The 26,613-nt window shown below is 48.9% G+C and overlaps 1 protein-coding gene across 3 annotated transcripts in view; it reads right to left on the bottom strand.

Moving 5' to 3' along the window:
* ATOSB (atos homolog B) overlaps nt 1-24,051 on the bottom strand; it is a 416,415-nt gene extending 392,364 nt beyond the window's left edge. For 2 of the 3 annotated variants that reach the window (XM_085628132.1, XM_085628131.1), the window contains exon 1: nt 23,520-23,614. The gene's annotated coding sequence lies outside the window, so the exon portion shown is untranslated. Of the gene's footprint in view, nt 1-23,519; nt 23,615-23,892 lie in introns of those variants that run through there. The other variant, XM_085628134.1, reaches the window with a different exon arrangement.
* Between the last annotated feature and the right edge of the window lie 2,562 nt (nt 24,052-26,613).

Raw genomic sequence — 26,613 nt, 5'->3', positions numbered from 1 at the left:
GCACTAGCCTATTTCTCACCCTATACATCTATCAATATATCCATCACCTCCACTCTCTCATTCATCCCAAACCCCATACCACTACTATGATCCCCAAAATAACTCTTTCGAGACTCTTCCCTACTCCACCCCTCCTTGCATCATCTAATACCTGTTTTTTCATATTCTGATCCCCCAAACCAAGCCTTTCTAAACCCTCACTCTGACTCATCCCCCTCCACCTCCCTTTAACTCTTCCCAAGCCTCAGTCCTAATGCTAGGAGCTCCAAAATAAATTCTAAATCCTTCCCTTCTATCCCTCCACTATCCTTTTCAATCCAAATAACAGATTAACATGTCCACCCCTCAAATTAATGTCATATTTTACAATACTAATTCACCACTAATCCTTTATGGGTTCCAGAGAAGCACACTAATCGCCGAAAAAGCACTTCCACACCTCATCAGGGGTAGCAAGAGCTTTACAAATGCAAACCTTTTTACCTCTTCTACCCTTTCGCTATCCTTCTCAACCCAAATAACTGACTAACATATCCACCACTCAAATTACTTTCATATTTTTAGTATACTAATTCACCACTAATCCTCTATGGGTTCGGGAGTAGTGTGCTACTCGCCGAAAAAGCACTTCGATGCCTCGTCAGGGGTAGTAAGAGCTATATAAATGCAATTACAATACAATACAAGGCACATGTTAAGCTTAAATAAATGGACTTCTTTTAGAGAGTTGCTACATAGGCTCGAGAGAGACCATTGAGTATGAAGCATCCCATTGTCTGCCCCATAAGGCCTGATGGGCACTGGTGGACAGTGTAGAAAACTGTAGCTGGTGCAGAAGACTTCCAGGCCCAGTGCCCACGAGCATCAAGGCCACATCTTAAATTCACTCTGGTTGGGGCTTGCGGGTCAGGCCTCCAATGCGAGGATCTGTGTTCAACTGACTCTATGACCATAGGTTCAAACCCTGGTAGGTCCACTCAGACTACCATCCTCATTAAGTCAATAAAAGGAGTGCCAGTGAGCTGGGCAGCAAATACTAGTTGTAGATTTCCAAGGCAGCCCTCGGGATGAATGCGCGCTTTACAAATACACAGGTGGGGCATCACAGGGCTAGAGACTAAAGATGGGCAGAGCTCAAAGTGCATAAACAAACAAAAAAAAAAAAATCAAGGCATGAAAAGCATCCATAGTGTACACACATCACACGTGCCTGAGGCAGGAGCTCAGAGAGGTCAAGAGGGCATGGTCAGACTCGTTTAAATTAAATATAATATAATCAGTGACTGGAACAAAACATCATGAAAATCCCCAGAACTGGGCACCTCAATAGCAGGACATCAAGAGCATGTAAACAATTCCAAAGAATAGGACATAAAAATATGTAACCAGTTACAAGCAGGAAAAAAAAACAAAAAAGCAGCTACAAGTGACAGCTGACTATTCCAAAAACTTGAATTTCAGGCATGAATTCTATCAGTGTAATAGAAAAATAAAAATAAACGCAACACACCGACAAGTTAAAGGGCTCGGAGGGGCACGGAGTCTGCGATCCTCCACCCTCCAGAGCAAGTCTGACCCCGCTGGGGGCAGTAGAAAAATCACCCCCACCGGTGCAGAGGGCCCCGCCCCACAATGCAAACACTTAAGTGACTCACACGAGGTCCACCCCTAAGTTATCTGGAGTGACCCGGGAGGGCTCAGCTCGCACCACATTCAGTGCAAATACCAACGTGCTGGACACCTCCGGCACGCAGAGCGAGCAGATCTCACGTGCCTGAGGCGTGAGAAGGGGCGTGCTGTGATTGTAAACACGCACCCGCCCCGTCACTGAACACTGCCCTCAGCCCCCCTGGGAGGGGTGGGGGCCGGCTCCACACTTGTGCAAGCAAGGAGACAGGCAGGGCTGCGAACAGGGACCTGGGGGCGGGAGATTTCAGGCAGGTAGGGCTGGAGCCAGGGCTTTAAGTGGGATGAAAAAACTGACGGGTCTCTCTAAGGGGCGTGGCCGATGCAATTAAGGGCGTGGCTTAAAACACGTAAACTCAAAATCTGTGCATAACATAGTGTGTGCCCGATTGGTATTTTGCCGCCTGTCACTATATCCAGATATATAATACAAGTAACATTACACCTACAATAAACCAGGATGCTTGACTTTGTCAATGGTTGTTAGTTGCATATGCTAAATAAGCAACAACTATGGCATCCTTGTATATAATATTAAAAAATGCTTCAGTAGTTAAATTCTGAGACAGTGAAAGAACTACAACGAGTCTCTTTGACCTTAAATCAAAGGCAGTGATTTTTTTTCCACCCGAGGATGAAGGCAAAAATGGATAGGGACCCGTTTCGGCAACTGTTTTTTAGAACTGCCGGTGCTGTGCACCGGCAGGACCCAGCCCATTTAAAGCCCTGCATGGGCTAAGCAAGTTGCAAACCACGAAATGGTGTAAGGGTTGCCGGGACGCTCTTTGTCGGCACCACCCCATGGGCCGGATTCTCAGAACTTTCCCCGGTCTTACTGTTGACTTGGGTTTTACTTCCTTCCGAGTTTCCAGGAGTACGAAATAGTTAGTTACTCGTGAAAAAGTGTTTTGAGAATCGGGCCTCATGTTTTCATTTGACACCCTAGCACACTGTGGGGGAGGTGGTGGTCCTAGCACGCTGTGGGGGCGTTGGTGGTCCTAGCACACTGTGGGGGCGGTGGTGGTCCTAGCACACTGTGGGGGCGGTGGTGGCCCTAACACACTGTGGGGGAGGTGGTGGTCCTAGCATGCTGTGGTGGCGGTAGTGGTCCTAGCAAGCTGTGGGGGGGGGGGAAGGGGGTGGTGGTCCTAGCACGCTGTGGGGGCGGTGGTGGTCCTAGCACGCTGTGGGGGCGGTGGTGGTCCTAGCACGTTGTGGGGGCGGTGGTGGTCCTAGCACGTTGTGGGGGCGGTGGTGGTCCTAGCACGTTGTGGGGGCGGTGGTGGTCCTAGCACGTTGTGGGGGCGGTGGTGGTCCTAGCACGCTGTGGGGGCGGTGGTGGTCCTAGCACGCTGTGGGGGCGGTGGTTGTCCTAGCACGCTGTGGGGCGGTGGTGGTCCTAGCACGCTGTGGGGGCAGTAGTGGTCCTAGCACGCTGTGGGGGCAGTAGTGGTCCTAGCACGCTGTGGGGGCGGTGGTGGTCCTAGCACGCTGTGGGGGCGGTGGTGGTCCTAGCACGCTGTGGGGGCGGTGGTGGTCCTAGCACGCTGTGGGGGCGGTGGTGGTCCTAGCACGCTGTGGGGGCGGTGGTGGTCCTAGCACGCTGTGGGGGCGGTGGTGGTAGTGTACCTGAGGCACAATGGACGCACACCCTTGAAAAGATGCCCTATACAACGAATCACGCTGCCCTAGCGCCTTGGGGTGACCTGGCAATTCAGGCATTTGCAGAAATCCACTCTTAAAGCCCTATTGTCTTTAACATTTCCTTTTCACAATAACGCCATACGACAGTACAGACATATGCGGGTTCAGCCCAAGGGTCTACTACACAGCCAGTCAACCGTAACTGGCCGTGTAGATGGCCCAGCCCAAGTTGTCAATCACTGTGTGTGCCGCAGTGTGCGTGAGCATATGACCAGGCCAGTGTGGCTGCCAATGCCCAGATGGGTACTGTGCCACAAAAGCCCAGCTAAGGTACGGGCAGCGAGAGGTTGTAGGGCAGAGACCAGTAAACAGCACATTGGTTGACATGTCCAACTGCGTTTCCATGGACCCCTCTGTGACTACCGGAGGCTTTAGGAACAGACTAAGACACATTGACTATTCATGAGTTCCTATAACCGGAGCTTGGCACAAGGCTATGCATGGTCTGGGTAACTGTCAACAAGCTCTATTAGTTTGACTATTCCTGAACCTTTGTCTGGGTGCCCAAGGCCTTCGCACGAGACTGGGTCCCGGTAGATGCTCATTTCAGTTTGCACCATTCGTGGAATAGGAGCTCGGGGAGAGACCTCGACAGAGACCCCTGATCAGGATCGCTCTGCATTGTCGCAGCTGCGCCTCATGGTTACGGACAACTGCCGTTTTACCGGGGGCATGGTTTATTAAAGGAGACAGGGTGAACTGCACCCCGCCCCCTTGCTTGTGGTGTTGGGCTCAAAAATGGGGTTAAGACCTCGATAGAGGCCCTTGGTGGCTAGAGTTACCGCATTTTTGCTGGTATAGGCGGGCACGTGGCCCAGAAGCCTACAGAAAGAACACCAGGTACTGTCCTAAGAGCACGGGTGACGCTCCAACAGTTATTCTATCCTAGGATAGTGTATCCACTGAGGTGGTGTACTCGGATGGGGATATCTCGGTGATGTTGAATTGCCAGGGTTGGTATCACATGTACAGTGAGGGGATGCTCTTGTTCTGATGTGTGCACCTTGTAAGTGGTTATTATAGTGCACTCTTGATATGGTTTACCCCTATGCTTTCTCTAATGTGTGCACTGCTGCAAGTGTTTTACAGTGCACTACTGCTGATGGTGCTGGTTATTACTAGGGTGCACTGAGGATAATTACGTTTTGTATAATGTGTTACACTAAGTATAATCTTGCCAGTAGTTACTGGTGACCTGAAATGTAATGCTTAGGACAGTGGCCTAGTGATTTATGTAAATCCCTGTGAAGTCATGACAAGTGCCTAGTGACTCAGATATATATTGGATTGTACAAACAAAAAAACCCCAGCACTTTTCATCAAATTGAAAACAATCACATTTGTTTGAAATTAATCATATGAGCTGCACGCACCAAGTAATATAGAAAGGAAACCAATTGGTATAGAGAATGTCATGAAACGTACAAATGTGTGCTGTGAACTCAGTTGTAATGATTGTCAGACACAAAGCACTTCATCTAGCGTGTAACATCACATGTCAGATAAGACATCAGACAAAGAAGATTTTTTTGTTGGTATACACATCTCAGTTCTTGCAGTTCTTGTAAATGCAAGGGTTGACACGTGGAGCGTTCTATCTGAAACAGCCAACGCGCATTTCGTCACCACTGTGACTTCCTCAAGGCTTCAATTCTGGTGTTTGCGAAAGACTTAGGGATGGCTATAGTAGGCCTGATCCCCCAGGTTTCTCCGGAATCCCTAGAACTATCACGAGGACTCCGGATATCCACTGTCTCGTAAGGTTAGGAATATACCAAAGCTTATTCGGCTTCTTTTGGGTGAAAGAAAGGGTTATCCTACACTAGGATTGTCTACAACCTCCAAAGTCCTGGAGAGTGTTGGAGTCCAGTAAATACAGAGTAATTTGGTGCGATTTGGCAAAAAGTAAAGCCCGTTACAGTCTAAGGACACAGGGTCTTACATCCAGAAGTAATGGATATCCGTGTCAATCTATCCAAATACATAAAAGTGAGATCGCGTGAGTTCAAGTTTCTAAGGCACCATGATAAGGTCCTTCAGTCTGCAAATTGTAACGTCCTAAGAATCCTCCCGTCTTGCAGGAAGGCCACGGACGGGAGGATTCTTAGGACGTTACAATTTGCAGACTGAACCTTATCATGGTGCCTTAGAAACTTGAACTCACTGGATATTTGACGAAAGCGGAGCATATATAGCTTGCTGGCGATCTCACTTTTATGTATTTGGATAGATTGACAAGGATATCCATTACTTCTGGATGTAAGACCCTGTGTCCTTAGACTGTAACGGGCTTTACTTTTTGCCAAATCGCACCAAATTACTCTGTATTTACTGGACTCCAACACTCTCCAGGACTTTGGAGGTTGTAGACGATCCTAGTGTAGGATAACCCTTTCTTTCACCCAAAAGAAGCCGAATAAGCTTTGGTATATTCCTAACCTTACGAGACAGTGGATATCCGGAGTCCTCGTGATAGTTCTAGGGATTCCGGAGAAACCTAGGGGATCAGGCCTACTATAGCCATCCCTAAGTCTTTCGCAAACACCAGAATTGAAGCCTTGAGGAAGTCACGGTGGTGACGAAATGCGCGTTGGCTGTTTCAGATAGAACGCTCCACGTGTCAACCCTTGCATTTACAAGAACTGCAAGAACTGAGATGTGTATACCAACAAAAAAATCTTCTTTGTCTGATGTCTTATCTGACATGTGATGTTACACGCTAGATGAAGCGCTTTGTGTCTGACAATCATTAAAACTGAGTTCACAGCACACATTTGTACGTTTCATGACATTCTCTATACCAATTGGTTTCCTTTCTATATTACTTGGTGCGTGCAGCTCATATGATTAATTTCAAACAAATGTGATTGTTTTCAATTTGATGAAGAGTGCCGGGGTTTTTTTGTTTGTTCATATTACGGGCCATGTTTGACCTGTTTAACCGATATCCTTGGTAGTGGGGTATCTGACCTCGAGTCGGCACCTTCTTTACATGTGTCTCACAGTTGATTATATATACTGTATCAAACTGCCCCATCATCTGATTTAAATTGTTTATGTGATTGTGCGACTCACTATCCACCACTACCTTGTGTACTGATTAGATATATTGGATTGTGTTCTGATGTGTTTTATGGATAATACAAAGCCTATTTTTATATAACCTTGTGTGGAGTTTCTTTTGTGGCATGCCTAGTGTGTCACTGCTGTGTGCGCGGGCAAACGCTTTACACATTGCCTCTGGGATAAGCTTGACTGCTTGTGCCAAGCTACCAAGGGGGAGAGCAGGGGTTATCTTCAGCGTGTAACTCCTTGCCCTGACTACAGTGGTGAGTTGTGCCTGGATTAGGTGCATACCCTAGCCGACCAGAAACTCCATTCCTAATAGAAGCAATTTGAGAGAAGGCCTATACTCACACATTGCGCTTAGCACAAGCCAAGGTGTGCTTAGCCCTACCAGTGTGAGGCCGGGTAGGAAACGATACTGCAAACGCCTGGGAGGGTGTCACTGCTCAGAAGCATGCCACCCATCTGCAAGAGGGTCAAGAAAGGATCCCCGTCATGAACAAGTAAAAGGGTGGCACATAGCTCAGCGAGCTCAACACCCGTAATGCTAGCGGGTGTGATCTGGGGGTCAAAGACCAACTCTGCCATCCATCCATGGAGGTCAACACATGCATTATCAATTATTATCACGCAATAGACTAACAGGAACAAAGTACATTCTAGTGCTTAGATACCGCAGAAGTGCGGTATAGAGCTTGATGGAAAACACTATTTATGATACTCAAGATTAAACAACAGTGGCAAGCATTAAACATCTAGGATGTGCTTAAAATACTGCTCAGTTCTGCAGCGAGCAGTCTCCATAGTGCGAGATTGTTCGACAGGGCTAGACAGACAACCTGCCAGTGAGAGTAACAGCATCGCGGGGACAAGTTCTAATCTTTAGACAGTTTTAAATACTTTCACAAATGTGTTCTCCAAAAACTTTCGAACACACTTGGAGAAACTTGAAATAAATAAAAATAGACATATCTACATGAACCTGTCAGTTCAGTGTAACTTTCAACTGTTTCACCTTACCCCACACCTCACACACATCACCAGCCGTAAACTGTGACACAGAGCCTCCGTGGAAGGGACAGGATAAAAACAAACTGAGGAGCGGAGGCAAGAAAGAGGTCATTCACACCTGAAACATGACAGCGCGCGTCAAATTCCATTCTCACGTGTCGAACCGCTGTTGAGATCTACGGCATTTTCAGTAATGTTAGGGAAACATTGTGTAGAAAATGCATGGTTTTGACACCATTAAAAAAATAGTAGGGAGGGTACAGAGTGAATACCAGAGATTCTTGCGAGGGCAGGGGGAGTTTGGGTGGGGAGGGAGGAGGTGGTACAAGGAAAAACATAAAGTAGCACTGTAGCCCGTCACTGTGCCCTTTCAGACCCCATGCGTTTAGCCAATTTCTGTCGAAATATACTATGAAAGGCGCTATTTGTCTAAATACTTACAGCATTTCCTAGGGGAGGGGAATCCACCCCCTCCTCGAGCAAACCCTGCTGTGTACAGACTCTAGCTGGCAGCGGTTTGGGGCAGGTGTTTACAGCACCCCGCTAGCCTAGGTCCACCCCAAGGTGAGGAGGCCACGTGAAGTGTGTAGAGAGAGCCCTCCGGCTCCCTGGGTCTGGCCAGAGTTTCAGAGGTCATCGCCCCCCTAGGGATCCGGTGATCTTCAGATCACAGCCGAGTCACACGGAGTTAGAGCGCCGATTGCAGCGCACAGCTGTAACGCGCCCACCGAGCATGCCACGACTTGTAGTTTCACTTGTCCGCCTACAAGTAAGGGCCTACACCTCCGAGCATCCCCTGAGCATGTTGACAAAAGTCCCCTCCCCCACACTTGGCAGCCAATAGCGGCCCTGTAGCGCTGTGTCCGCTTGCAGTGAGTGAGGGTGTCAGATGTAGCACTGCGCCCTGCCTGGCGCGCAGCGGTGCTATCTCGGTGCATCGGGTCAAGGCGCTCATTGCGCCATGTCAGCGGGGAGGGAGGGGCGAAGCAGCAGTGAAAGACGGGACCCGGTGCCCCGCACAGGGCCCTAGTGTGACTACACACACGTGTGCATTCTTACGCAGAGAACCAGTGCGACGACACACACCGTTTTTAATCCACACAGTGCCCTAATGTGGCTCTGCACAAAATACCCCCAGGGATGCCACATACACAGCAGCGCTGCTCACATGAACACCTACACACACCTCAAACACTCCCACACAGTTGACGTGCACAGTAGGCCACGATGCTAACTGGCATCCTGCCCACACATAGCCCTCAGCATGCCAAGTACTTTGCTCAGACGTGAGTCCCTTGCTCACTTTGCCACTGGATTCAAGCAAGCCTGGCTGAAGACGGCTGAAATGCCAGAAACCGGTCCTAGGAAGCTTGTTTCCGGTCCAGGGAAGGCATGGCTTGGCAGTTCGGGCTGGACTGTTCCCATGAGGCACAGGGTCAGACTGATTTGCATATGGCCATGTCTGAACTGGGGTGGCAGAGTGGGCTAAAGAACGGTGATGGATCAAACCCAGATCTGTTGACTGGGTGAGAGTGTTTGATTGGTTCTGATGCTCTGTCCATCACCACCCCCTTTTTGTACCGCTAAGTACTTTACACAGGCATGAAGGCCAGGGGTGGCACCTTACACAATGCCCATGCGCACATACACACAACCAAGCGCCCTAGACCTCTCCATTACACAGTACCCATGTGTATGCGTCTAGACCCCCAGGGCTGGTCTAGGATTCATCTTCTCTTTACTAAAGCTCCTCTAATCTACTTTTCTCCAATCCCACACCCCTCCCTCCTCTCCCCTGCAAAACTAGCAGCCAACGACACTTAGCCTGCCTCTTCCTTATTCCTGACCTCCAACCTAACCCTCATTGCCCACATCTCCCTTATGTGATGTTATTAAGGACTTCTAAAGCGCTGATACACCAAAGGTTTCATGGCGCTGGGAGCTCCAGCAGCGGGGCAGAGCAATACTTTAGTCATAAGCTTCTTTGAAAAGCCAGGTTTTGTGCAGAGTTCTGAAATGCTCATAGGAGGATGCTGCTCTTATGTGACCTGGAAGAGAATTCCAGGCACCCGGAACCAGCTCAGCAAACCTATCCCCTCCCCCCTCCTCCCCCCACCCCCTGCCCTGTGGAATTTGGGGACCTCTAGGAGACAAACCTAGAGGCTCTTGGCTTCCCCCAACTCAACCTACACATACAATTGGCCCACACTGCACTCAATCTTCTCTCCATCTGAGCACCTCAAAATAACAGCAAATCTCCCCAACATCAGCAGTGAACCTTTCTTCGTGTCGGTTATGCGCCATATGGGAATGCCTGTGGGATTCATAGCCACCACCACACTATTATATTGACGCCCCACGGCGATACTTCGCCTGAACGGCACGCTCTCCCGACCCTTCTCTCTATCCAGAGGGCACCCGGCAACGGTGTCCTCTGTCCCCTTTATTTTTCATCTTAGCCATGGACCCTTTAATTCGACATTTCCAGGAAAGGCATCTGCAGAGAGGCCTACAATTCAACACCAGCCCTCTACTGGTCTGGCTAGAGAGATCCTCCAATTTGGTCAACACTCCGGCCTGGGCATCAATTGGGCATCAACTGGCGCAAGTCGGTTATTTTCTCCTCAACGTCCAGTACGACTCTGTGGTACTGAATTCCCCCTCGAATGGTGCTCTGACTCAGTTAAGTATTTGGGCATTCACATCCATCTTAATGCCGCCCAGATCCTTCGCCTCAATTATGGGCAGGCAATCAGCGCCCTCGAAGCTCAAGTGGAAAGATGGTTGTGGTTGCCATTGTCCATCGCCGGCAGAGTTGCGGTTATTAAGATGGTGGTGCTCCCCAAATTTTTTTATCTTTTCAACAATATTCCCATACCCCTCCCGAACAGTTTATTCTTGAAGTTGCGATCACACCTTATCAAATTGGTCTGGGGGGGCAAACAGGCTCGCGTACGCTGGCAGGTGCTCACTGTACCAAACGAGAGGGGAGGGTTTGGGGTTCTGGATTTCCACATGTATTATCTTGTGGCCCAATGCAGCTATGCCTTTGCATGGTTCCACCCTGATGCTAGGATCCCCTTCCTCCGTCCCGAGGCGGATTTTGTCCTTCCTGAGCGGTTATCCACTGTATTACCCAAGGGCGTACCCAGAGACCCTAATGATATCCAGACTGTTTCCACCACCAGCTGGGCCTGGGATAAGCTGCGACGAGTCACCGGTGTCTCCACACTATATTCCTCAGCTCTCCCCGTCCCCAATGCCCGCTGGCTGCCAATCACCGGTGAAAAACTGGTGCAGCGCACTTTGGCCAAATTTGATATCTCCACACTGGGTGATTTGTACCCTGATGGTCACATCTTCTCGGCGACGGAGGATGTCCGCTTCCATGACGCCACATTTATGAACAGCTTTATACTGGGCCGGATTCATTCGGCTCTTCGTGCCACGTTACCTGGTTTTCCCATTGAACCAGACTCGTTCAATCAGCTCTCGCTCATCATAACGAGAGTGGGGTTCATCTCATATCTAAACTGTATAAGGCATGCTGTGGAATGATTCCGGTCAATGACAACAAGATCCGCAAACATTGGGAAGAAGACTTAGGCCGCCCAATCACAGACGACCAGTGGACTAAATGCTGTGCTGTAACGAAGGAAGTGTCACTAAACAGCAGGCATAAACAACTGCACTTTAAATTCTTACGCAGAATATACATCACCCCTGCCAGAGCCCAAAGACTGGACCCGTCCAGACCCCATACCTGCCGCAAATGTGACGCCCCTTATGCTGATTTTGCACACATCACATGGTCCTGCCCAAAACTACAGTCAAATTGGGACTAGGCGACATGACTGAGCTCTCACTCGTCCCCACACCTTAAGTGGCACTACTGGGGTATGTGGTAAACTTCCCTAGGGGCGTCCGGAGGTCGCATCTCTCAGTCTGCTGCTGGACAAAAGAGAAATAGCTATTCACTGGGGCCGTAGGTCAGCTCCCACTCTGCAAGGCCGGCTGAACAGTTTGGCTTACTGCAACATCAACAGTGAAATATACTCCAGCACACTGCCTAGCTCTTCCCGTCCTAAGGACATGTGGGGTCCATACAGGTCCTATGTGGAAACTGCTCGACGAGCCACTGTCTCACAACTGGAACGGGGCATTGTACCTGCGGGAGTGGGGTGACCAGCTTTGTCATCTTCAAGGTTTCGCTTTCCTCGGTTTTGCAGTACCCTGCAGTACTCATGACTCCTAGAGTATGTTGCTTCATATGAGGCGGTTGGATAAGGGTGGGCCTATAGACCTGCTGCTGGGAGACAAATGATTGCTTTCAGGGTAGAGGGATGGGCATTCAGGACTGTTTTTTTTTTTTAAGCCTTGCTGATTTATGTCGTCTAATAGATACACTGCAGGTCGACTAGTGTTTTGATGTTTTATGCTCCATTTTACCTTTCTCCATTGTAATGACATTGACAGTGAACTACTACGCCTGTATTGCTATGATATACTAAATGGTAAATAAAGTTAAAAATCAGCAGCAGTGAACATCAAATAATTTCTTTCCTATTCAATCTCCCCATGAGAACAACCACAGCAACAGTGACCAACAAGACCACCTGCAGAGAGTAGAACAAATGCATTCTCTTGGCATTCAACTATCATCGCTCTTCAACCTCTACTTCAGGACATTATACGGCCTCTTCCAGTCCTTCAACATCATGTGCTATTATTACGCATAGATTTAAGCTGGTAATCCTCTGGCCTCAGGAACTCACCCCACTGACTCCAACACTGCTTTAAGAGTTATCATGGTCTCCAGCTTGCATTTTACAGGCAGGGAGAACCAAATTATGCGGCAAGAAAAGGCAAATTGTGCGGCACATTTTGTGATGGAATTACGACATTATTTTGCAATTTTACATACAGCAATAAGCAACCGTAAGATGACCAGTTAACTTTTCCAAAAGGGACTTCCACTGAGTGGGAACATGAGTCACAATGTTTTAGTAACTTTTGAGCCATTTAATAAAAAAGAAAAAAAATGTGTTGCTAAAATCTGTATATTATGCAGCACATGATGGATTATGAGGCAAATGTGCCAGATCCACAATTATGTGGAAAACACTGGTGCATCACATAAACCCCATGGCCCTGCGCATACTTGCCCCCTCAAGTAAATCAGATAAGAAGTGATTTCCATGGCATGGATCCTCTTACATGCATCTTTCTCATCTAGGTTTCCCCGAGTGAGGTTGCGCGCTTCCATTACCGTATGTTGAGCATCTCTACTTAAGGACCCCACTTTTACTACTCTGGAGACTGGAAATAATCTAAAATGTGGCAGCAAGCCAACTCCTACACCTTTGCCTATGGAAGCCCGTTGCACCAGGACTTGACTAGTTTAATAATGTATCCAGGCTCAACACCCACTATCTGCCGTACGCTACATCTTCACGACACCGCATAGGCCACCAAGCCATCGAGCATAAAGGCCACACCTTTAGCCGCATAAACTGCAGCAATACTAGCAGAACACGGAATTCAAGAGGAAGGGAGAGGGGAGAGACGGGGAGGGTTTGTTAGATAACCGTTCGAGGACTGGGTTGGACGCATTAGCTGTATTGCACGGCCTACTGTGGACTATGCGCATTCAGAGAACATAACTGATGCGGATGCCGTGCAAACACTCTATTGCTATTTGACTATTAGTGTCTCGATATTTGACTCACCTGCACAGTGTATGGTTGAGTTGTCATGAAACAATAACAATTTTGTTAACTAAAAAAAATACTAACAGAACACCGCCGTCAGACAGAACCATTCACCATTAAAATAAGTGCATGGATGGTACAAAACTCTGGACCCAACTCAACGTAGACCTAGAAGCAAATCTCTTAAAAAATAATAGGAGCACAAAGAGCAATTCCTCAGTCTCCTCTTCCAAAATCCACTTCGAAGCACAGCGATACATGTGCAACGACTCAGCATGTACCGCTGGCGCGAGTGTTTGGTCCTGCAATCGCGCCAACTTAGTGTGTGCACAGAGGCCTATTCCTGTCCCTCGCGTTGCGAGTTCCGGGGCTTGCTCTGTGAACTGAAGGGGCACACCAAGGATACCCTCATAGCTGGCATAGGACTACTGCCCATGCTTGCTCTGTGAACTGAAGGGGCACACCAAGGATACCCTCATAGCTGGCATAGGACTACTGCCCATGCTTGCTCTGTGAACTGAAGGGGCACACCAAGGATACCCTCCTAGCTGGCATAGGACTACTGTCCATGCTTGCTCTGTGAACTGAAGGGGCACACCAAGGATACCCTCATAGCTGGCATAGGACTACTGTCCATGCTTGCTCTGTGAACTGAAGGGGCACACCAAGGATACCCTCCTAGCTGGCATAGGACTACTGTCCATGCTTGCTCTCTGAACTGAAGGAGCACACCAAGTATACCCTCATAGCTGGCACAGGACTACTGTCCATGCTTGCTCTGTGAACTGAAGGGGCACACCACGTATACCCTCATAGCTGGCATAGGACTACTGTCCATGCTTGCTCTGTGAACTGAAGGGGCACACCAAGGATACCCTCCTAGCTGGCATAGGACTACTGTCCATGCTTGCTCTGTGAACTGAAGGGGCACACCAAGGATACCCTCCTAGCTGGCATAGGACTACTGTCCATGCTTGCTCTGTGAACTGAAGGGGCACACCAAGGATACCCTCGTAGCTGGCATAGGACTACTGTCCATGCTTGCTCTGTGAACTGAAGGGGCACACCAAGTATACCCTCATAGCTGGCATAGGACTACTGTCCATGCTTGCTCTGTGAACTGAAGGGGCACACCAAGGATACCCTCCTAGCTGGCATAGGACTACTGTCCATGCTTGCTCTGTGAACTGAAGGGGCACACCAAGGATACCCTCCTAGCTGGCATAGGACTACTGTCCATGCTTGCTCTGTGAACTGAAGGGGCACACCAAGGATACCCTCATAGCTGGCATAGGACTACTGTCCATGCTTGCTCTGTGAACTGAAGGGGCACACCAAGGATACCCTCATAGCTGGCATAGGACTACTGGCCATGCTTGCTCTGTGAACTGAAGGGGCAGACCAAGGATGCCCTCATAGCTGGCATAGGACTACTGCCCATGCTTGCTCTGTGAACTGAAGGGGGATACCCTCATAGCTGGCATAGGACTACTGTCTATGCCCTGGGTTGTCACATACCTCAGCGGTGGCAGTGTACTGTAGTTTTGTGAATCATTACAGGACCAGATCTTTTTCTGTGTTAGAATGGAGAAAGGTCTACTGCCCACACTCCTGTAAGGTTGGTTCTGCGGACTGTGAACCCCAGATCTTTGCACCGACAATTGTGTTGTGCAAGTCGAGTGCATGCAGTTGATGGGTGGAATGTATATGGCAGTAAGGCTTCTTGTGTTGTCAAAGTCCGAGTGCGGGGGCCTGTGAGACCCATTTTTTAAAATCTGTTTTTATTACGTTTGCATTAACAATACACGCATACACAGCATATAACACTTTTGGTGATAGCCATTTGGTGGGTACATTTTCAGTGAGTATATGGCGATGCAAATTGAATCGGAATAGATCCACAATTCTGTCTGCAGCGTACATATAATACTGCTGTATGGTATGTGCCTCGGATATTAGTCGCTGGTGCCCATGATAGCACTGTGGCACCTAAGGACGCAATGTATGTCAGCTCTGGAACTTCTCACTGCGTAGTGGTCTGTGAGCTGGGGAGGTGGGCAATAATGTAACACGGAAAACTTAAAACAGAACGGGTGATGTGTGATGAAATCGGAGCTTTCCCCTGGTCTCCCCACCTGATGCGTCCTTTGAACTGTTGTATAGAAGGGGTAAGTCTAGCAGGTGTCCGAGAAATAGTATTGCGTGGTGCGCGTTTATGTTCGTTGCCTACCCTCTCAGACCCACGCCCCTTCCGGTAGCGGTCCTTCTCATCTGGTGTGTCCTCCTCTGAGGCGGCATTGGTTGAGGGGGAAGCCTCCATGTCGGCGTTGCGAATGTTTAGTAACTCAGCTAACGCCATGTCCCAGCTTGCAGCGAGTGGGCCCTGCGGGTACCCAGGGGATCCTCTTGGTGTAACGCGATGCCCTCAGGCTTGGCCCATGTCAGCACGGAGCGCCTCCACGCTATTATAGGAGGTGGGGATCAGGGGACTGCCATCTCCTGGTGACAAGTCTCTTAGCTACTGCAAACCCAGATCCAGGAACCTGGAAGCCACTTTGTGATTTCGGCTTCTGCGATAGAGATGTAGACTGTAGGTCCGACATTCCAATGGGAGGGCGCAGCCCAGGAGCTTTCCCCTTTGCCAGCGCCGCCATCGCGTCTCAAATTTCATCAGGTGAAACTGGCGCATTCAATAACTACATTTGGTCTTGGGTTGCCTCGGGCAGATGAACAGAGTCTAGAAAGGTGTTTGTCGTCGTTCGTCACAGGGCCCTGAGGATTGGTATAGTGCGGTGCAGCGATGTGTCATTGCCGCGTGTATTTCATGCTGTGTATATAGCATGCTTCCCAGCTCGGTCCGTAGAGCGCATACGGGTTGACGGGTTTGTTCCTGGTGAAGCATCCGACCCAGTCTATCTGCTGCGGCGTGTGCATGCAGAGTGTGCCGCATAATTGTGACATCTAAGCCGCTCTAGTAGTTCTGCATGTTCCGCGCGCATCTCTTCTAAGCGCGGAGTGCCTCCCATACCTGTTGCCTCATGTGTCTCATGGTTCAGTAGCTGATGCTCTACTTGGCTGAGTGCGTTGCTCAGCCGCTTGCACATGTTCCAAGTGAGCCCTAAGCAACGTCCCCTGGTGGTAACCTTTAAATGCATTCCATTCCAACAGTGTGTCGCCTGTAGACCTGTCAAGTACCTCAAAGTAGTCCAGAATTGGTCTTCCAGCGCTGCCGGGATGAGGGGGGCTATCTTCCCTTTAAGTTGCAGCAACTGGGGGTTGTGAACAGAATGTGTGCGTCCCAGGTATTCAATCCCCTTTATAAAGGGTAAAGAGGGTATGTGACCATACGATACGATCTAGTCTTACATACAATCAGTGCACTGGGGAGTAGAACGAGAAAATGTGTGTGTTTGGTTTGAGGGTGCGCCATATGTCCGTCAAAGACCAATGTGTCAGCCACTCAGCCAGTGTCTGCGCGTTCGACGCAGTCACAGTTCAAGTCAGAGGTGGAAAGGACCTTTCCAGTTCTACGTCTAGCACGGAGTTGAAATCGCCCCCTATCATCCATGGGATTCCACTTCATTGGGCCAGGTCCCAGGACCTTAGTCAATGTACGGAGAAATGAAGCTTGTTCTACAGTGGGGGCATCTATAGAGCCTATAACCTATAAAGAGATTGTGACCATTCAGGCTACCTTTCATAAACACATATCTGCCCTCCGTGTGAGTTCCCGTCTCCTCCATCACATTAGGGACCCCTGCTTTTATCCATACTAAGGCCCCTCTCGCTCGGGAGGAGTAAGTAGTGCTGTATACCTGGCCCCTCCAGCAACGGCGGCGGCAATCAGCTTCTGTCTCGATCAAACGTGTTCCATGTAGGAATGCAGTATCCGCGCGCAGGTGTGTGCACTCCCATCCCATTCCATGCAAGAATATTAGTTTGTGCCATGTTTCAGAAGTGCTGTCCCCGTTATATTAGGAAGGTATGGATGGATGGCAGGGGACTATGTGGGTGTTTAAAGCTCATTGGGGTGTCAAAAATAAAAGCGAAACCGGGAGTTCAAATGCAATCTGCATAATCGTATGAGGGCGAACTCGCGGTTGGAGTTCGACCAAACAAAAATGCCCAACCGTGGCAACTACTCTGCTGGCCTGTGTTTAGCCATATGGGTGCGCAGTGTAGATCTATAATATCTTGTCACCCCCTCAATGTTCAATCCCCTCTTAAGTTTTAGGTGTAGGTGTGCGCGTTGTCTGACTAAAGGGAATGTCATGTCCCGCTCAGTTCCCATATCAGGAACTGTAAATGACTAACTCCCCTTTGCGCCATATTTGTGGCTAGTAGGATAAGGCATGAAAACAAAACACTGCAGCATTTGTACATTGTTCACTTATCGGGTTATTGATGAATATTCAGATTATATCATCTGATGTTTGCTGTGTGACGTTTGGTAGCTGCAGTCTAAATCTTTGGACCGTGCGGGGGTCGATCCATCTGCACTCAGTGAATGAGTAGATCCCGCCTCATGATCAGAGCCCTGTGTTGTGGATCGGATCACTGCGGCTAAGTGTAGCGCCTTCGGTCTCTCCATCAGTCTTTGCTCCAAGTCAGAGACTGCCGACAGTGCCCTCTGCCCGTGTGCAGATTTCTTCTGTCCCGCCAGGATGCCCTTGGCTCAGCCGATGGCTTGGACCCAGTCAAAAGGCCAGTTTCCTCTAGCCAGTCCCAAGCATCTGAAGGTGTATCAAAAAAGCGCATGGCAGCTTTCGCAGCCACCAGTAGCCAGGCTGGGAATATCAGAGAGTAACGGATGTCTAGCTCTGGAAGCTGGCGTTTCACTGCACTAAAAGATCCCAGCCGTATCTGCACACGTACTATATAATCCGGGATAAGCACGATTTGATTGTTTTGGATCCTGATGTCGGACAGTATGCGTGTTTCTTTCAAAACGGCATCTCTGTAATCTGTGGGACGCATTTTTGATGCCTTTGTTGGGCATTGTGCTGCAGCAACATATGATGGACAGAATGCTGAATTAATCAAACAATCACCCCCAGTCAAGAGATTTAGGTTAAATCCATCTTTCTTTTGCACACTATGCCACCTTAGTTTAGGCCAATCCATGTGCAAATCAGTCTTGAACCTGTTCCTCATGGTAACAGTCCAGCCCAAACTGCCTAGCCAGTTCCTCACTGGACCAGAAAGAAGCATTTTGGGACCGGTTTCGAGGTATTACCCCTCATTAGCCAGACTAGTTTGAATCCAGCGGCACAGTGTGTAAATGTAAATATGTTTGAGCTTATATAGCGCACAGCTACCCGCTGTGGGTTTCCCGGCGCTTGCTTAGGGAACCCGTCCTGGTATTCCCCTGTGAGATAGCAGGGTATCCACAAGGTGAAAGTCAGGCATCCCGCCGCGAGGGGCCGTTGTGGAGATTAAGCAAGCTATTGCCCAGAGTCGCAGTGAGCAAGGGACCCACGTTTGGGCATACCCATCCCACTTAGGGCAAAAAGTGATATGCAAACAAATGATGGATGGAATGCTGTCCATCATTTGTTGCCGCAGCACTTTTGAATGTATGATTTATTCAGCATTCAATCAATCATTTGTTTGCGTAGCACCTTGTTGTGCATGCCACCAGATGGAGGGTGAGGGTAGCTTCCACAGACTGTGGAAGTATACTGTCTGCATTCCTGTGGCTGCAGACCTAGACACTGAAGTGAGGAGGATGGAGACAGTCACCTTTAGAAAATCCATGAGAGCCTTGTTAGCAAAAGGCTGCCAATTAGTTCTTCCTCAGCATTGTCATTTGGTAGATGTTTGGGTTGAGGGGTGGGACAGCGGTTTCTGTTGCTCAAGTTTCTACGAAGGGCTTGCCCATTTGTCTGTCTCAGGTTTTACTGCTTCGGGAAGGTGATGACAGACAGGTGCAGAGGACTCACACTTCATTGTGCCCATGTTTTGGTTACTGCTGCTTGAAGCCAGCATCATTCCTACCTGCTGTGCTAATCACCATCTTGCACACTGGCTATGTCTAAACAGCCAGAAAATGTGGTTTGACTGGGAATCAACCCAAACCTGTTTCAAAACCTTAGACAAGGGATCCATATTCCCTGTCTGGAAAAGTAGTGTAAAAGCAGGAATCGAAACCACGTAACATTGCTCCATTTCCAAGTTGTTCTTCACCAGTGAAGAGAATACTTTACAGAGTACTCGAAGGACTGCTGTGTGACCAGAGCTAATGTGTGCATAACAGCCAATCTTCTAGAGGCGAGGGAGCATCCTATAAAGTTTTCAACTTCCTGGAGACGCTTAGAGTCTTCCTAGAGCCTTTAAGCCCCCCACCCCACTTGCTCAGAGGGGGAAGGAGTGTGCCTGGCCCTGCAGGAGAAGAGACTGTCTAGGAGAAGCTCATGGTGTTCCAGCATGTGGAACACCCAGAAGTATCTAATTATCTTCTGGGAGCAAAGTATGTATCAACCTGAATCATGAGGGGCCTGCCAGTCTACCAGTGCAGTTCCTGGAATCAGCTATGTGAAAAAGTTATCCATCAGTGCATCATTGTGCTGTCCAATATTTCTGCCGCTGGCCCACAAAGGTTTGGTGCTGCAGCCTGAGGGCTCACCTGCAAAGAGGGACTGTATCATCCCAGAGATGGTAATTGCAGCAAAGGAGCACCTGTGCATCACCCCAGAGGCCACAACTTCCAAATACGAGCTCTCGGCTAGCAGGCCTGATGCACAGATCCATGTGGCTCAGACAGGAGTGAGACTGCAGTCTGTTGCCCCCTCTGCCCCGAAACCTGAGGAAGTGAAGCCAATGATACTGATCCACAATGGTACTGAGCATGCAATGCAGGTTTGATTTGAAATTTATAGCGCGCAAAGAATGTGCTTGGGCCTCTATTGCCTGATTCGCAAAGGTAAATCCTGCTTCCTTGAAAGCTAACCTACAATGGCATTAAAAGTATTGAACTAAACTACAAACTATCCAGATGGGTAATGAGTGAGTGAGATAGAGAATCCCAAAGGATAAAAGCACTTCACAGGAGCATGTAGGTGAAAGTTTTTCTTTTTAACTAATGATAAAATAAAGCTCTTGTTCCCTAGACTGCTTCCCTGAGAAAGTCTTTGACTGCTCACCAATGGTAACCGAAATTCCAATGCGGAAAGGGTGTAATTGGCCCAGTCAGCAGAGACTTAGTAAAACAGACTCCAACACACCAGTGGCAAAAAACCTCAACCACCCCGTCTGCCATGTGATTCCCACCTCCTGAGTGGGACCTGACAGTATGCCAATCACACAACACCAACATACTTGCCACAAAGGTGACATTACATTCACATATCTGTCTAACTCTTGGACATGGCCCTTCTTAGGCGGGAAAGAGGGTTTGCCTAAAATGTGTTGCTTTTTTGTCCTCCTGGTATTTGGCAACTTTTTTTTCTCTGGGCACTTTCTCATGTGGGTGGAGTGTACGCACCCTTCCTACACGTCAGGATAGGGTGCTTACTTGATTGGTTTAGGTGTTGTACCTGTGAATGCCCTGTAAAAAGTTACACCACATACTTAAGGAGGGGGGAGACACTTGCTAATAGTGGGAAGCTGCACTGATTGTGCCTCCCACCTAAATAGCCTGTCAAAAAGGTCTCATTCTCAGGCTGCCAGGTCTCTCCCCCATAGCCAACCTTGAGGGGGCTGGTCACTACCACCACACCGGGGTAGGTGAGTGGCTGGGTAGGTACATCTGTGTGTGCACTGCCCAGGTAGAGATGGACCCCAATGTGAGTTTTCCCTATCTAATATGTCGGCTCTCCTTATGGGATGTGTTCCGGGTGAGGTAGATTCTCCTGTTAGGGCCTTATGGGTTGGGGCACTTTCCCATGTAAGTGCAGTGTGAAAGTGTGTACGCGCCCTCCCTACACACGTTAGGAAGTGGTGCTTACACCTGAGGGTTCTAAAGCATTATTCACGTCTGCCATGGCTGTCCGGTGGATGTGCACTCCACCTACAATGTTTCAAGACCTGGGACCAACCTGCCGGGGATGGTGTGTGCACTTGCACAGATGATGTCGTTGAATATGTGTCCCGTCTGCCATTGCAGGCTTGTGAACGCTCAGCCCCGAGGGTGTGCTAAGTATGTGTCCAGCCTGCCATTGCAGGCTGGTGTGTGCCTGTACCGGTGGTACTCCTAAATATGTATCTGGCCTACCACTGCAGGCTGAAGCGTGCAATTGCACATTTACTCAGACTGGTGTGTTCAAGTCAATAACCATACTGAGAGGACCTCTCACTTCCACCTGAGTGCCCCAAAGGTACGTCTTGAGGGGTGAAGTAAGTGCTAGGTGAAAGGTAAGGAAAGTACACATGTGCATCCCCTGCCCGGGTAGTGAGAAATACCCATGAGTGTTTACACTACTTATGAGGTTTGCTCTTACCATGAATTATGCCTCTATGGTAAGCCTGACTGCTCAGTGCCAAGCTACCCAAGGGTGAACACAGGGTATACAGTGTGTATAACCACCTGCCCCTGACGGGAGTGGTAGGTTCTGCCTGGCGTACTGCCTCAAACAACCAGAAAGTGCCAGTTCCCACACTAACCAAATAGAAAAATGCCATAAAATCTTAAGCATCCCATTATTCACTCCTTTTAGTCCACTACACAATGACACAACAAAATACCTATCATGATAAGAGCACAACTCTAGTCATCATGCTTTGCACACACTGAAACACTTTCAGAGTAGGCCAGGCTACAAACCCACTCCCTTCCAAACAATGCAGTAGTGTGCCAACTACAATACAAACCCTTAGCTAATATTATAAAGTGCCTATAAGACACAGTAGGGCCATGGCAAATTTGCTGTGGGAAGTAAGCACACAAAAAAGTTAGCCCAGGGCTCCTTCCTTGCACAGCGGCCAGATACACTGAGTAGGCGAGGTCTGCGTCCTTGCATAGTGACCAACACACTCTTCCCTTGGCTGCTTCTTCACAAATTGTATTGGTGCACATAGAGAGGGCCAGGGTTGTTGCACGACAGCGCTTACATCCAAAATCTTATAAGCAGTATATTTACCGCTATTCGCTTATGTCCAATAACTTTCATGGCTAGATTTATGCCAAGCCTTCCCTGTTTACAATATTTTTCTCATAATCCAGTTTGTCCTCTTGTGTACCCACTTTCCACATAGTCCAGTAAGGAAATTGATTGTTCTGACTGCAAGCACAAACCTTATCGCACACCTTCCCTTTTTATATTTGTTGTACTTTAATCAGCTCACAAGAATACTGGACCGGTTAGTAAAGAAGTCAAAGTGGGTGACCTCACATGTAGAATGTTTCTAATGCAAAGATTTTCAAGGCCAAAATGATATTTTGCTGCTCGGGAGCTCCATTTCCTCGAGCAACAAATAAGTTGTTGTCCAAATCTGGCACACTAGTACTTATAGTTATTTGAAGAAGCACCTAAAGTCAGATGCCTTAATACAGAACAGTCTAAAATTTGGAAGCAGAACCTATGCTGACGGCCATGTAGGGTAATCACCTGCTTTACAAACAAAAATAATATAACACATAGTACAACTATTTCAAGGTAACAAATGTTACTACGAATCAGTGTGCAGTCATTGCTAATGCCATGCACAGAAAATACTATTCAAGGCACTGTAATCAGCAGGATGCAGTTTCAGGTACTGCCACGCAGATGCCAATCAGTCCCATGAGTGGCCTTGCAGAGGAGGTGCAGTTCCAGTTGTTAACATGCAGTAAATGTGCAGTTTTATGCACTGCCTGGCAGAGGTGGTGCATTTCTTCTCGCAGACACAAGCAGGGAGTGCAGTTCTAGATGCTGCCAGACAGCGATGCAGGGCGTACAGCTCGAGCTATGGTCGGGGTACACTTGAGTGCAGTGTCACGTACATGGGACGCAGTTCTAGGCACTGTCGTGCACCTCGCATTCCATTCTGGGCACTGGCTTGCGCACGGTGCACATTGTTTATTCTTTCGCCTATGGATGATGCACTGCTGTGCCCAGCTGGTGCATTCCTGGGTCGTGTAGTGCAGTTCTAGGCACTGCCTGGCACAGACCCTTCTTTTCTAGGTCCTGTCATGCCTAGGGAATGCAGTTCTAGGACCGAACAAGTACTGGGCTGGCGTTATGTGTACTGTTTACGTGTGGGTTGGGCTTCAGTCAGCTGCTGCTCAGAGAAGTAAAAAAAAATGGTAAGGCTGCTCTTAGGGGCATGAGAAAACGCACATTTTACTGAAGAGCACAATGGTACACGTATGGCAAAAGCAGACCCCCACGTCCCCCGGGTCAGGCTGAGGTGCACGGGCCTTACCTGCCTCCCCCGACGGAGGGTCTTTATTTTCCGACTGCCACTGCCCTGCTCTCCACTCTAAACGACTTCAAAAAGTGAATGCAGGGGAGGCAATAGGAGAGCGAGCTTATACTGATTGACGTGCGAGGGGCGGTGCGGGGAGGGGCTAGCGGCACGGAACGCCCCACGAGCCCTTCCATTGGTTAGAAAGACGAAAGAACGCCTCGGAAAAAGGCGACTCGCAGTCCCGGAAGCGCCCGCCCACCATTCCGGAAGCTACTGTCTTGCACTCCGGAAGTGATCGCTCAGCTGTTGCCTGGCCGGGGTCGGCTGCACCTGTGCTGAGGGCTTGTGTACGTGGTCCGGGGTGCAAGGGGTTCTTTCATTGACTCACCCATGGGTCTTCAAGACTTTGGTGTCGTCACGGGTCTTCCATTCGCTGAAGAAATATGAGGACAACCCTGCCCGACGCAGCACAGGAGCGAAGGACGGGCCAGGCAGGGGTGCACGGAGGAGGCTGGCAGCACCAGCTGGGTGGTGGCCGTGACGTGTCAGGGGCGACTGTCAGGCTTTGGGCATAGCGCCGTCCCTAGGCAGTCTGTGAGCTGCCTTGGGGCGTCACTGTGAGCGGGGCAGCCCAGTGTCAGGCTTGGGGTATAGCGCCGGCTTGAAGCATCCTGTGAGCTGCCAGGCGGCGTCACTGTGACCGTGTCACCCTCTGGTGTTGGGTGCGGCACAGCAAAGGCCAGGCAGCTCGTGAGCTGTTAGGAGACCACAGGAGAGGAAGAATAGCCACCAGAGAGCCATAGGGAAAGAGCGTAGATGAAGGACCTGTGTCCCGGGGAGTATGGACGGTCTGTGCCAGGCAGCGGTCTGCTACGAGGCAGATGCCTTGCAGCAGCAGTGTTTATTAGAGACTTCTCAGTAGGTGCGTGTCATCGCTGGGCACGGTTACTAGGCGGATTAATCATGAGAAACACCATGCTCTCCATTCCTTGTAAAACATTTTCAGTTCGTTGTTCTAAGGGTATTCGTCTAATTGGTTAAAGTGCAAGAATACAACTTCCAAAATGCAGTAAGGTGTCAAATGAAAAACAACGTCCTGATGACATGACCCAGTCTGACATCCTCTATGTTTTCTTCTCAACAGACAGGATGTCCCCTATGCTTCTGTAAGGGACATAATCAGGGATCAGCCATGGAGTAAGTGAGAACAGATAGGAACAGCGCCACAACACCTCTTTGCACTACACTTGCTGCTCCTGTCTCAGAGGCAAGCTTAACTCGCTCCACTGAGCCAGTCTTCTTATCGCCTGGCAGTAAGTTAATAAGTGTCTCCCTCTTCTTGACTTTCTGACATTGAACACCCTGGAAGACTCCCTTGCACGACATCCACCGAGTGGTTAATCTTATGAATAGCCATTTATGCAGATTCCACAAGCCGTCTTAAATAGTATCGAGGCAAAAGTGCCTAATAGGCCAGCCCTTGTTTGGTTGAGAGGTCATGGAGTCCATGGGTAAGTCCTGTTGTCCTGGCTCCCAAACAGGCACAGTAGAAGTGTGATTTTTGCATGGGCTACCATAGTCTGTGTGAAGTTACCAGGATCAATAAGCCAGACAAGCAAGTGAGCTCACCAAGTGTTGCACTGTTTTTTAAGTACGTGATATCACCAATGTTTGCTGGCCTCTGGCACTGAAGGAAACAACTGCATTTGGTGCAAGTAAAGAGTCCTACCTTTCAACCGAACTGTTCCCTATAACCAGTGCTCTAAATAGGCTGCTACTGAGTACCGCTGCAAAAAGAACAATTGATGGACAGAATGCAGAACAATGTCATACATTCACCCGAGTACAGAGATCTGGGCCTAAATCCATCTTGTTTTTTTTGCTCGCCATTCCAGTTTGGACCCAGCCATATGCAGATCAGTCTTGACCCTGTGCCCAACGGGAACAGTCCAGCCCGAACTGCCAGGCCAGGTCCTCCCTGGACTGGAAACAAACATCCTAGGACTGGTTTCAGGCTTTCAGCCCTTATCAGACAGGATAGCTTGACTCCAGTGGCATGGAGAGCACGGGACCCACGACGGGGCAATAACCGTCCCACTCGGGTGACAAATTAAAAAAGAACAATTGATGGACAGAATGCATAACCATGTCATACATTCACCGGAGTACAGAGATCTGGGCCTAAATCCATCGTTTTTGTTTTGCTCACCATGCCATTCCAGTTTGGACTCAGCCATATGCAAATCAGTCTTGACCCTGTGCCCAATGGGAACAGTCCAGCCCGAACTGCCAGGCCAGGTCCTTCCTGGACTGGAAACAAGCGCCCTAGGACCGTTTTCGGGCTTTCAGGGCTCACTGTGCCACTGGAATCAAGCTATTCTGGATCAAGAGGGGTGAAACCCCGAAACGGTCCTAGGATGCATGTTTCCGGTCCAGGGAGGACCTGGCTTGGCAGTTCGGGCTAAACTGTTCCCATGAGGCACAGGGTCAAGACTGATTTGCACATGGCCAGGTCTAAACTGGGGTGGCATGGTGAGCAAAAGAATGATGGATTTAACCCAGATTTCTTGACTGGGGGTGAATGTTTTGATTTGTTCTGCATTCCGTCCATCAATTGTGTCTCTTTTGCTAATGAGTGCCGGCACTTTTTTATTTTGAGACTGAGAGTACCTGCACTTCTCACGAGAAACGTATTTCTTTTAACTGGAGAGTACCAGTACCTCTCAAAAAGAAGCAGGTACTCTTTTACAGAGTACCTGCACTTCTATATTTTCATTTCAAGCACTGCCTATAACGGCTAATACGCCACGATATGTGGTGGAATACACACTCATGGACTGTTCAATATTTGTATAACTATACATATTAAAGAGGAGCATACCATCCAGCTTAATTATGGCCCTGTAATCTACAAACTGGCACATCAAGTGAAAGCTTGGCTTAAGCTCCCTCTGCTGTGAGATGTCTGAGTTGCCGTAATCAAAATAATTGGCCTTCCGAAACTCTTGTACCTCTTCAAAAACAATTTGATACCCCTAACAAACATTTCTTTACTACGCTCAGGACTACGTTGATTAGAGTGGGTTGAGCAAATAGACCAGCCAGGATT

This window comes from Triturus cristatus, chromosome 2_1, assembly GCF_964204655.1.
Source record: "Triturus cristatus chromosome 2_1, aTriCri1.1, whole genome shotgun sequence".
Lineage (NCBI taxonomy): Eukaryota > Metazoa > Chordata > Amphibia > Caudata > Salamandridae > Triturus > Triturus cristatus.
The sequence above is the reverse complement of the archived record's forward strand: the minus strand, read 5'-3'. Positions and strand labels throughout refer to the sequence as shown.